Raw genomic sequence first — 5,870 nt, forward strand, 5'->3', positions numbered from 1 at the left:
ATTATTAAGGGGCACCTGGGTGGTTCAGTCAATTCAGTGTCTGCCTTCAGCTCAGGTCATGAACTCAGGGTGTGGGGATTGAGCCTGACATCAGAATTCTTGCTCAGTGGGTGATCTGCTTCTCTCTTACCCTCTGCCTCTTCCCCCAGCTCATGATTAACTTCTCTCTCTTTCTATCTCAAATAAATAAGTAAAATCTTAAAAATGTATTGCTTAATACTCTTTTTGGAACTATTGGTACCTTTCTGTTTTGAATTGTCTTGTTTTGATTTTAGATAATAGATGTGGTATTGGCATCAGGGTAATTATATTATTAAAGACAAAAGTATGCTGTTTTTAGCTTCTGTAGATGGGTTGTCTCTGTTAGAGATCTCACAATGGCTAGACAAAAGGAGAGTCTCAGAACTCTATTGGTCAGAAACATTTAAGCAGTGTTATGTTCCTGTGCCTGCGTGTGTGGAAGGGTGTACTTGTGGGGTTGGGAGGAAGAAAAAGTATAAAAGAAACATGAAATTTTAAACTTCAAAATTTTCCATTAGAGTTATCTTCAGAAGTGAATTTCAGAAGGGCACTTATTTCATAGAAGAAATAGTGCATCTCTTTTAAGCTGTGGATATAGACAGTGATATGCTAATTGAGTAGCTCACAAAAAGAAAAAAAAAACTAAAATGAAACAAACAAAAGATCTGACTGGAAGTGTTTTTCAGTCCTCTTGGTTTAAGTACTTCTACCATGGACAATTTTAAACTACTAATGGCTTACAACCAACTTTCAAAATTCTTGCAATTTAATACTTGGGTCTCTTGATTCAGTATGAACCAGCTCCAGAATACTGGAAGTGGAATATATAGCATATTACATGAAGTTCAGAGAAAACAAGACGACTATAACCTATTGCTCGGTGAGAATCTCACCAAGACCTGACAGTTAGCCAGAAATCATTCAGACAACAGAGTTAAGAGAGAACATTTAGTAAGAAATCAAATAAAAGAAAGTATGAGTTCTACAGCCTATTTATGATAGTGTCCTCTCCTTTGAGAAGTTGGAGGTTATCTTAGAGTTGGTGGTGGATGAAACTATGACAGGGAAGGAGGTGCAATTTTCATGAAGGTGAATTAAGACTGTTTTTCCAGTGACAGAAACACCTTGGATAGAAGACAAGTGGAAGGGGGGAAACAGAGAAGTCCTTAGAGAATATTTCCAGAAAACAAAGTCTGCATTGACTAGTTTATTTCCTAGTTTTATGTCTTACCCTTAACTAATTTTACCTGAAAGCTTATGGAATGAAAAAAAAAAAAAAAGAAAAGAAAAAGTGTTCATGAGCAGGAAAATCACTCTGTGTTTTTGTAAATTTTTGCAAAACAATTTTTTTTAATTTTATTAATATAAGCTTTTCACTTCTGACTCTATTAGCAATATTCAAATATGTGAAACATTTTGAAAGTGTGGAAAATGCCATTTTGTTTATTGTTATTAAGTAGCTCCTTGGTTTGGTGAACATAGAAGTCTAGGGTTGATCTAGGTGATCCGGATCACCCTAAGATCATGGTAACATAGTTTTGATCTTGGTGAGAATGATCCAGTAATGACACAAGAATGTCTAGTATTCTTAAATTCCAACTTGGGGATGGACTCAATTGAAAGACGCTGCAGAAGACTGGATATACAAATCTACATTTGGGTTCATACTTGGTGAGTGACTCAGTCTGCAGAAGCATCAGTTATGGCAGAAAATTGGTGACTCAGTCACTGTAACACAAATGTTTTTTATTTGCATCCTATTGCTTGTGTCATATGGATTAATTCAGAGAAATTTCAGGGGCACCTTCATGGCTCAGTTGGTTAAGTTTCCAACTCTTGATTTCATCTCATGATCTCAGGGTTGTTAGATTGCGCCCCACACTGAGCTCTACACTGGGGGTGGAGGCTGCTTAAGTCTCTCTCTCTCTCTCCCTCTCTCTCACTCTCTGTCCCTCTACCCTTATGTGCATTCTCCTTCTCAATAAAATTTCTGAGAAGATTCAGTGTCAGATCTTCTGAAGAAAGTAATCTAGTGTTACATTAAATAAGAGGAAACATATCTGGGTGGCTCTAGTTGTACAATTCTGGGGGTTATAATGAAGTTAGAAAGAGTCATTCAATTGATTGGATATATTGTTTGCATTATGCCAAATAATCTCATTATTGGAATCATTCATCTATTAGTGCCATATATATGCAGCTTTAGAAAGTTAGCTCTTTGCATTTATATTGCATAGTGAGTATGAATGTATGTTATGACATAAAAGCTTTCTGGAGGTAAAGTATGTCATTTCATTTCTGAGATTCTAGTGGAAGAGTAAATGGCTTGAATTGCTTGTCTATATCCTTACCTTTTAATATGGGAATGTATTAATATTAGTCATAAAAAATAATTTTCTGATCACTAAATGACTGATAATAAAATTTAAAAACAAGAGCTCCCATATATGAACACTAAGATATTTTCCTTAGAGTGAGAAACATAAAATACTCAATTATATTGATTCATAAAATATATAAGAATATAAAATTTTATTCAATGAACAAAGTTTTAAAAATATTCTGTTTGCAGGGTCCCTTGGTTGCTCAGTCAGTCAAGCATCTGTGTTCAGCTCAGGTCATGATCTCAGGGCCCTGGAATGGAACCCTGAACTGGGGGTTTCTGCTCAGTGGAGAGTATGATTCTCCCTTTGTGTTCTTCCTCTTTTTTTCCCCTCTCTCTCTCAAATTAATAAATAAAATCTTTATAAATTATAAAAAAGTAAAAATAGAAATATTCTGTTTGCAACATATTAAAGCAGAAAGGTGATATTTTGGAGGGGACAGGGAAAATGGCAAAAAAAAAATTTGGAAGAAAATGAAAAAAATAATGAAAAAGGCTATAAATAGCAATGAATTCAGAAAGGTCATTAAGAAACGTATACTGAAAGGCGTGGGAGACTTGAGATGGATGAGTAATCACAAGCAAAGGCAGACACATTGAGAGATAAATCAAAAGAGAAGGAGGAAGAAATACGAGGGAGGGACAGAAGAAAAGGGACAGAAGAAAAGAGGACATAGGTGAGGATAAGGGATTATTCAAAGAATGAATAATGCATATTCCTGCTTTCTTTGACTTTGGGCTTCAAGTAGGTTTTCTTTCTTTGAAATTGAGTAAGCCATATAGCCCTGATTCTAACTCTTCAAATTCTTTTAGATGTAAACACTAAAGAATCTTCATTGTAATAGTGTTAAAATTATATGGAAACCAGAATTTTCTCAGCTCTAGACTAAGTGGTTGCACAGCATTTTATTTTTAAGACTGAGGTGGGATTATTGTAGTCTGACTTTAGATTTTTGCCAATGAGTTGGTGATCCCACATGAGAGAAGAGGGGCACAAGCTCCTCACAGGCCAAAAAGTAATAATCAAGATGAAAATATTTATAGAACCTTCACATCCTATAGTAATACTAATGGGAACCCCAACAACACAATCAATTTGTTGTAATCAGACCTTAAAAAATATGGCAAGACTATCTGTGGGCTTGGGAGGTGGCTAAAGTATAATAAAATGGCCAAAGAAGTGAGATGTAACTCATTAAGGAGAAGAAAATAAATGTTCAAATGAAGGAAATGAAATTGTGAAGTTAGAATAACTACTTAGAGTTTAGGAGTGATTTAAGGTATTTAGTGATGAGATGCTGCTTGATAGTGAGGATTCAGGTTATATAATTGCTCAGTTCAAATGAAGGGGCCAATAAGGGACCAGTGGCAATTTCAGTCATCTATAAAAAGTAATTTTTGTTTTAGTGAGGCTTATGTTTATATTAAAGACTGTGATTATTTTCTCCACCAAATTCCAGTCTAAGAATAGAGAACTTTGTTTTTCCATTATGCTTTACCCCACTCTGTCACAAGTATTTACTTAGTCTTTTATTTTGTCTTTTTAAGTGTCTCACTTCAGTTCTTTACAGAATTTTAGGGAATGTGGTTGTGTTAGACAACTATCTTTTCTTTTAGGCATTTCTAGAGAAAGGCTTCCAATTATATAGGAAAGAAGTGTTTTCTGTCACGTGGTTCTGTTCTCCATGAGAAGATATTTTGACAAAGCAATGGACTCTTTATTGGCCCTGGGTTGCCTTTTCTTTTTCCTAACTGCTAAGTTCAGTTGATTATTTATGGCATTTATCAAAACTCTGTTGAGAAGCAGTGTGACAACTGTAACAGAAAGCAAATGAATGTGAACATTGCCTGAAGCTTTTTCTCTTTGAAGCCTTTCTCATTTAGTACCTTAAAAAAAAGTCAATGAATTAAAGACCCATTTTATTCCTGTATGGAAGAAGAAAGTGCTTATACAACTTCGTGTGAAGCCACCAGACCCTTAACAAATAAGAACTATGGATCTCACTTCCTTTTTTAGTTCAAGTCCCACTCAAGTGGACTCCTACTGCTCCATCCCAGTTGTGGAAAGTAGCTCTACCACAATTTTGGGGGGATGGGACAAAGTACTTTAGGTAGTTAATTATATATAATATATGTTTTCCTATAAAACATTGGCTCTTTGAGTAGATGTTTAACCTTCTGGGTAGGACATTTATAAGCTACCACACCTATTGTTTTATTCAGTGTAACAGAATGCTTATATTGGAAGGAAAACTGAAGTGTAAGGAATTCTGCTTTATTGTTAGAAATGCTCAAAAAACAAAAACAATTGTTCAAACCTGACAGCTAATACTTCAGTAAATGCTTATGGGCTAAAGAACACATCCTTGCACATATCAGCTTAATAACTACAAAAGCATTTCTAATGTAGGGGGAACTGTCTGGCTCAGTAGTAGAGAATGTGACTCCTGATCTCAAGTTTGTAAGCTCTCACCGCATATTGGGTGTAAAGATTCCTTAAAAAATCTTAAAAATCATTATTTCTTGTTTATACTTCTCTCTCAACCCACCCGGGTCTATGATTCAATTGGCACATATATTTTTTCCTTGCACAAGTAATTTATAGCAATCACTTATTTGAATATACTAAAACTTTCCTACTTATCCTTTTTGGATATCAAAACATTTCTTTCATATAATCCTCAGCATTTTTCAGACTTAAAAATAAATAATCTTCATTTTTTCCCCTAGAGATTTAGGAACGACTTATGGATATGTCTTCTAATTTTAATTTTTTCTCAGGTATATTTCTTATATTTACTTTGATTTGGGGATGTTAAATAACTGTATCTAAGTAATTTTACATTGTTACTTCAGTTACTGAATTAAGACAATTAAAATATGATGAGTATAGTAGTAAATTATTAAATCCTTTAGGTTCAATAGCAGTCCATTTGTGTTTGTACTGTAAGGCATTAGGACAAAGATGCTTCCAAATTTATAGATTCAGCTACATTCACTCTATTTCCCCTTCTGCTAAAATGTGAATATTTATTTCTTTGACATTGCATGGCAGAAAGTCACTAGAATGTTAAAAATAAAATCAAATTTGTTGCAGTATTATAAGCCTGAAAATAACTATTTCCATCATCTAATATAATAAAAAGTTGACAGTAACAACAACAAAAATTATTTTCTTTATATATATTATTTTTGATGATTGGGGTAATTTCATAAAATATTTGAAAATTTAAGAAGAAGAAAAATATGTAAATTAGGATAATTTAATTGGTTTTTTTTTTAGGTCTATAATCTAGCCTCTTCCTTTAAAAGATTAGAAACCAAGAACTCAATTTAATTCTTATCCTCTTTCACAGATCTTTGGGAGATTGAACATCCATAGGCTTTCTATTGTGATTGGCCTCTTTCAAGGTCTGAAATTTATATACTTCCCTCTATAGTTGAAAAGAAATTATAATAAATTCAG

This window comes from Mustela nigripes, chromosome 12 (genome assembly GCF_022355385.1).
Source record: "Mustela nigripes isolate SB6536 chromosome 12, MUSNIG.SB6536, whole genome shotgun sequence".
Lineage (NCBI taxonomy): Eukaryota > Metazoa > Chordata > Mammalia > Carnivora > Mustelidae > Mustela > Mustela nigripes.